The sequence below is a fragment of the Lathyrus oleraceus genome, chromosome 2, assembly GCF_024323335.1.
Source record: "Lathyrus oleraceus cultivar Zhongwan6 chromosome 2, CAAS_Psat_ZW6_1.0, whole genome shotgun sequence".
NCBI classification, from domain to species: Eukaryota; Viridiplantae; Streptophyta; class Magnoliopsida; order Fabales; family Fabaceae; genus Lathyrus; species Lathyrus oleraceus.
The window spans coordinates 237,923,498-237,931,370 of record NC_066580.1 but is presented as its reverse complement, the minus strand read 5'-3'; the positions used below and the strand labels follow the sequence as shown (position 1 = coordinate 237,931,370).

The window sequence follows — 7,873 nt, the reverse complement described above, 5'->3', positions numbered from 1 at the left end:
TTTGAACTCAAAAAGAATTTTTCAACATATTGAGAAACACAATTTTGCTTTGACATGTGAAAATATTAAAAAGGAAACCTTTCGTCTTTCCCCGCAAGTCTCAAGTTGCAATACTTCTCTTGGATGATCAACATATATCTCCAGAGAGCACGGATTTAGCATTCTCCCTGGGCCAGTTGTAACTGCTCAGCCTGATGGATCCTCCTTTGATGCATTTCTATCATCACTCCCTCGGTTGAGTTATTGGTGTTGAGGACTCAGTACCTCCATAAAGCCTTCTTTAAACTCACAGTCTGCATATCGTCAGCATTTGCATATCATGATCATTCATACATCATGCATATAAACAAAATCAAAATCATGCATAGCCCGAAGTGCTTCGCGCTCATTTGCATAATCTCAGGTCTTGTTGTTGATTGTATCCCTTGACCTCTAACACCGGTTGTTACTGGCGTTGTTTTGTTAAGTTTGGTTGTCACCAACAACTTTGATCAAACTCGGTTGTAACTGGTATCTCTTTTAAGTCTGGTTGTAACCAGCATTATCTGCAAGTCCAACTGTTATTGGCACTATCTGTTAAGTCCAGTTGTAACTGGCGCTCAAATGTTAAAATCCAGTTGTAACTGGTGGCTCTATAAAATCTGGTTGTCACCAGCATCTTATTTTAAATCCAATTGTAATTGGTATCCCCAATCAGAGTTGTAACTGACACTTCGATAAAATCCATTTGTCAATGGTATGATAAGTCTGGTTGTAACCAGTGTTTGTGTTAAGTCCAATTGTTATTGGCATTATTTGTTTAAGTCCAGTTGTAAGTGGCGCACAAATTGTCAAATCCAGTTGTAACTGGTATCCTTTTAAAGTCTGGTTGTCACCAGCATTTGTTAAATCCAATTGTAATTGGTATCCTTTAAAGTCTGGTTGTCACTAGCATCTATCAAATCCATATGTAAATGGTATCTTTAAGTCTGGTCGTCACCAGCACCCTTGAAGACCAGTTGTAACTGGTACTAATGCGTTTGAGGATGGTTGTAACCTATGTTTATGGTATAAGTCCAATTGTTGTTGGCGCCTACAGAGAGTTTTTCTATCTTGTTGACTCCGGGTTCCCAAAAAGTTGTCATTTTGACTTTTTCATTGACAGTAATTTCCAGAATTTTCGATCGGATATACTCTTTTTGATTTTTCTAATTGTCGTCAGGTCATGTTTGAACCTACAGTCAAAACTTCTTGATATTCCACAACATTGCCAGGTCATGTATGAACCTTCCGCTGAACCTTTTATTCCAGTATTACCAGGTCATGTCTGAACTTATTTTTGAAGAATCTTTCTCTATGATTATTTCAGTGTTGTCAGGTCATGTATGAGCCTATTGTAGGATTTTTCCTTAAAAAACATTCGGGTTTAGTGAGTCATGTGTGAACTTACTGGAGAAATATCTTGTATTCTAAGTGTCGTTTATCAAATTTCACTTTGAGTACTCCCCAATGCGTGTCTGACTCTCCAGCAGGATTGTTATCCCCATCGGTTTGTTTTACCCTATTGTGTCTGTTTCTCTGTGGGCCATCAGTATTCCCCACAGATTGGTCTGTCCAGTAGCATCTCCTGTTAAAGGATTCACTGTGTCCCTGACAGATAAATTCAGAAATAAAGAGTCTTTCACCCATGCATATCATATCATAGCATTTTCATTTTTCAGGTTCAAAATCTGGGTCTCCATGGTATTTAACCATCCCCCACTACGATCCGATGAAAAGTGTTGTTTCATTTTCCTTTGGTGGAGGATGTTTAAATAGGGGCAACTGTCATACCCCGATTTTGGCCCTGAAAATTTTCTCCATCAATCATTTGTTTGCATTCTTTTTTTCATGACCATTCCATCTGGTCATGATGCTACCCATCAACATTAGTTGTTGGACTTGCTACCACGACCAATCCATGTTTGTCTTTTGGGTTTTGTTTCCTTATTTTGGTATAAGATGATTAATCTCTTTAGCCATACGAGATTTGAAACCTCTTTCATTTGTCGGAATCAAGTAAACCTCGTGTTTCATCTTTCGTTCTAGTTTCATCGAAGTGATTATTCATCTCGCCTTGTCACATTACTAGTTCTCACTTTCTTTCAAAGGAATTATGTATCAAGTGCAAAACATTTGGTTTTGGGTCATCATTCATATTCATTTTCTCATTCATTCATAATTCAAAGAAATTCCATACATACTCCTTCATTCATGTTCATATTTACTATTTCATATTTTTACGTTTTTCACATTCAAAATTTGCATTCATATTTTCTTCATTCACATTGAAAATTTTCCATTCATATTCAAGAATAACGCTTACATATCCACTGTTGACAAGGTTGAAGTCTTATTTGAATTAATAAAAGGACTTATAATGGATTTGGATGGAACATCTGAGAATGACACATCGACCAAATTTCTCATTTGAGGGATTTCGCTGGCAGCCAAAAAATTGTGATATGCAAGAGTTTGACTGGTCTATGATCTTGAGAAAGATGAAGGACAAAACAATTACATTTATAGGTGATTCATTGGGGCGTCAACAATTTCAATCTCTGATGTGTATGGCCACTGGTGGAGAAGAGAGTCCAGAAGTTGAAAACGTGGGGTGGGAATATGATCTTGTAAACACCGTGGAGCAATACGACCATCCTATATTATTGGACACCATTGGAACCGTGGGAAGCTCAATGGAAACAGGTGGATAATGCATGTTAATGGAATGCCACATGAAAACAAAAGATTGAAGAAATTGCAAATGCCAAAAACTTAGCAATCAAGAGCGTAGTCAGATGGCTTGATTTGCAACTTGTTTTGCATCCACTGCTCAAAGTTTCTTCAGGACTTTATCACCTAGGCATTTCTTCAACGAAGATTGGAATACTGGTGGGAGCTGTGATAACACTATCCCATTATAAAATGGCAATGAGACCTCACAGGTAGGATCCAGTGATCCAGTTATTGAGAGTGCACCTAACATATACGAGAATCCAATACCTCAGGTATACTGCAAAAGAGAAGTACTGATGATTTCACATTAAAAAAAACATCATAAGCACAATATAAGCATTGTTTTGAAATTTCCAAACTAGAGAAATCAATGAAGAGTGCTGGTGGAGAAATAGTTCAAGTTCAAGGAGGATAACAATAATGGTTTAGAAACAATTAAAATGGTTATCGCGGCGGAAAATTCAGAATCTTCTGGTTACAATTTGCAGCAGAATCATAATCATTCAGGTTTCATTCAATCAAGTATTGATAGTGATGCTATCGCATTTTTCCGATGAGTTTTGTTGGCGATTCGATGAATTTTCAAAGCTACTCTTCTGATATAATCTCAAGAACAAACAACTCAACACAGGATCTTGGTCTTTCTCTTCATTCATTCCAAGACAATTCAGGTGGTTATGATTTGCTTGGGCATACAAAAGATTAAATTAAGACGACTGAACAAGTCAATGCCGCACTTGCTGCATGCAACAACTTGAAACTTGATGGCCTTGTCATCATTGGAGGTATGACATCAAACACGGATACTGCTTAGCCTGCAGAGACTTTTGTTGTTGCAAAATGTCCAACCAAGGTGGTTGGTGCTCCTGTGACTTCGAATGGAGATCTTAAATACCAGTTTGTGGAAACAAATGTTGGTTTTGATACAATTTGTAAGGTGAGTACTCAACTCATCAGTAATGTCTGCACCGACGCTCTCTCCGCAGAGAAATATTATTATTTTATTCGCCTGATGGGACGCAAGACATCACATGTTGCTTTGGAATGCACTCTTCAGTCCCAGCCAAACATGGTAATTCTCGAGGAGGAGGTTGCTCAATCAAAGCTTACCCTTTTTGAAATTTCACAGAAGATTTCTGATGTAGTTCAGGCTAGAGCAGAGAAGACAAATATCACGGAGTAATCCTCTTTCCAGAAGGTCTGATTAAGAGCATTCCTGAAATCTATGCACTCTTAAAGGAAATTCAGAGTTTGCTCCAACAAGGTGTTGCTGCTGATAAGATATATGTTCATCTTTCACCATGGGCTTCTGCTTTATTCGAATTTCCACCACCATTTATCAGGAGACAGCTGCTCCTTTACACTGAATCTGATGGCTCAGCACAGTTGTCTCAGATTCAGACCGAGAAGCTTCTAGCATACCTTGTTGAAGCAGAGATAAACAAGTGTCAGAAAGAAGGCACGTACAAGGGAAAGAAATTCAATGCCATTTGCCAATTTTTCGGATATCAAGCTCGAGGATCTCTTTCATCAAAGTTTGACAGTGACTATGCATATGTTCTTGGACACATCTGCTACCATATACTTGCTTCTGTTTTGAAGGGATACATGGCAACCGTAACTAACTTGAAGAATCCTATAAACAAGTGGAAATGCGGTGCCGCTCCAATTTCATCTATGATGACGGTGAAGCGTTGGTCTCCAAATCCCGGAGCTATGTCAATTGGAAAACCTGATCAATCCAATGATTCAAATAGTAGAAGTAATTCAGTACACTCTGAAATAAAGGAACAACACCGAAATACAAAATTAATGAATGCTCTTTTAAGAGTACACAGGGAAATAAGCCCAAGGTAGTTGCATGTGCTGCAGAGTTATCATCTCCGTATCCTGATTACACGATAGGTTATGGAGTTGTTTGTCATTTGATTGCATCTTCCCTTGTTCTTTTGGCCAGGTCATGAGCGTGTTAAATTATGGCCAGCCAAATAGAACAAACATCCCAGTAAATCAATTGTTGCCTTCTCATGGAAATAAATTATTTGAAGCCAAGGCCCTGCAAACCGTAACAAACGCAACCAGCACCCTGTGAATAATAAACCAAACCGTACAACAGTCATGCCCAATTCAATAATTGCACACATTAAATCAGATGATGATGCAGACGATGCTCACCTTGAACTGCACTATGTTGAATCGGCGTTTGTGGAAACAATATTACCAAAGAGGAAGCTCTACTGAATGCCTTGAATGATGGCTATCCTAGAAGAACAGGAACCATTTGGACATCAAGCTCTCCTATAATAACAGCTGCGCTTGGATCTGGAGCACTGTCATTGGCATGGGCTATAACACAATTGGGTTGGATTATCGGTCCTACGTTCAAAACATTCTTGGCAGGGACAAACTTGCGCTTCTCATCAGACGTAAGCCATGGAACTCAGTTTTCTAGCAGGTGCTTCCAACCCTTGTGCTCACAAACCCGGCGTGACATATGACCTACAAGTATCAGCAATAATTGAAATTGACAACATCACCACTGATCATATTCAACAGTACCTGGACGAGAACAAGTCCCTGATTCTCAAGATCGTCGAAAGCCAAAACTCTGGCAAACTCACCGAATGTGCCGAGAACCAATCAAGGCTTCAGAGAAATCTCACGTACCTAGCTGCAATAGCTGATCCTCGACCCCAACCACCTACCATGCCTGGTTAGTATCCTTCAAGTGGAATGATGCAGTAGGGAGGACAATACATTCAGGCTCAACAAGCTCAACAGATGTCATAACAACAACTGATGGTTGCATGTTGTTCTCTATTGTATACTCAACAACTTCAACAACAACTTCTTGCTCAGCAACAGCAACAGTTCAGGCAATCTGCAATGCAAGGAATGGGTTAAGAAGATTTAGAGCAACAGCCTATTGACAGGAGTAACGTAGTTCACCCACTTTCACAACAAAATGAAATATTATGTGAAGATATCGACAGAACTGTAGATTATCAAGGATGGCTTCAAATGAAAAAGAGAAAGTGGAAAAATATGCTGGGAATGAGAAAAAAAGCAAAGATTGGAGATTTCAAAGAGATCTGACAATTTAAATGGCAGTATTGAACAAACCAGCGGTAAATTGAATCACGACAAGAGTAATGTCAGTTCATATTTTAGAAGGCACGAGGAAGCCTTAACACGGTGCCACTGGCAGACAATGCAGTTGGTTTGCAATACACAAGCTGGCCAGTCTTTTGCTTGGGCTGTTGTTGACGGGATCATGCTCAAGATTCCTATTTTTCTTCCTAGAGTCTTTTAGGTGTTGTATACCTTAACTCTAGATTACCAACTAAAGAATTTCCTGGAAAACGTGTCTACAAGACTCTTCCTCATGGAAGACATAGCTATAACCTGTATGAGGTCACAATTAATGAAGTACAATATAAAGAAGAAAGCAAAAAAATCTTGTCGCTCTCCTAGCAGATCCCGATGTTGAGAGACTCAAAAAGGAAGCTGACAGTCTCATACCATTGTGTTATGCTGATATGGCAATAAATAATACAAACGGTCAGTACTAGACGCTCAAAGATCCAAATAGGAAAACTTATACAACTCATAGTGAATGCTCTATTGAATTTGAGGTGGAAGGAACCCTGTGTTTAATGACAATTTTCGCCTCAATGTTTGTAACGTTGATTCGTCTCTTAAATGGTTTGTTCGGTTGTCAATTGCTTATACTGGTGCTACGCCTGATGTTATGGCAATGTCGGCAATGCCTGGTAAGGAGGTCACACGTGCTGCTGCAGCTTCAAAGTCCCCGGGTGATGAACCAGTTTCAAGAAACCAAGGAGGTACAAAGAGTGGATGTCAAAGATGATCCTGCACGGTATCAAACACAACAATATCAGCAGCAAGGACAATTAATGCATCAACAACAGCTTGCCATGCTAGTACAGCATCAGTCTCTTCTAATGGTTGTTGTTTCTAAATCTACTGGTATCGATCTCAAGTATCCTACTGGCATACAACAACCAAGTTCCAATGTTTCTGTCCAAATCGACCACCACCTGGTTTCCCTGCAACAATCCTTAACAAAATCACACTCAACTTCTAAATCCTGCGTGCATAATAATTTAAAGAAAATGGATAATGAAACAATCACCATGAGCATAGTCCATAGCATTCCAATTCATCACCATGACATGTCCACCTGCAATACCAATGTAAACCAAGCCATTCAGTCCACTTGCAATATAGAAAAGGCCAATAAAAACAAAACCTCACAGTACAGACACACTCACATTTTCTTGCTCTCTTCAACTTCTGTTTTCGTCACAGCATCTGCAAATTAACAACAACGCAAAAGTCAGAATAATTACAAAAGAACACACATACTCTATTTTCGTCTAAATAAGTTATAGCAGTTTTGTTTGTTACCGGCGGTAAAAGAGTAATAAGGAGTAGAGGAGGGACCACGAATTCGGGTGAAGACAAAAAGTCCCAGAAGTGTTCGTACGAACACTCACCTGCACTCTCAAAGGTAATGTCACCACCAACGGTACGGAAAAGGACATAGGAGAGGGACCACAGAGAGAATTTTTAAGGCCTTTCACAATCGGAAGAGAACTACATAAAGAAACGAAAGGACATGTTAAAAAGGGGATCAGCCGAAAAACCCTAGGAGTCATTTGGAGACGGCGAGGAGAACACAAAAACCCTAACGAAAAGAAAGAGGATAAATTCACCTTGACGCCGTTTGGACCAAGCTGATACTTAAGGTAGAGCCGGCGAACGAGCGCGCGTCCGAATTCGAGACGACGGAAGAGAGAGCATTTGGAAGTAAGGATTCAACGTTACCTTTCCAGTCCCGTCAATCTCGTCGCAACTGGTGAGTTGTTGTCCTTCCCCAATCATGCTTGCGGTTCTCGATTTACTCACGATCGTTAGTGATTTCTTCTTGATTGTAAATGAAGAAGGAGAGGAATTTGTGTTAGCTTTGATTTTGGATTTCCTTTAGAAATCGGTCTCTTAAAAAAACAAGTTTGGTGTCTTTTAGGAAAGGATACGAGTAGTTTATGGTCTTTCTCCTTTTGATTTTTCCAGTTTTCTCATGCTGATTTCCTTT

At 39.5% G+C, this 7,873-nt stretch overlaps 1 pseudogene; it reads left to right on the top strand.

Annotated features, from left to right (window-relative positions):
- The first annotated feature begins 3,324 nt into the window (after window positions 1-3,324).
- On the top strand, window positions 3,325-4,995 carry LOC127122729 (pyrophosphate--fructose 6-phosphate 1-phosphotransferase subunit alpha-like; annotated as a pseudogene).
- The last annotated feature ends 2,878 nt before the right edge of the window (window positions 4,996-7,873 follow it).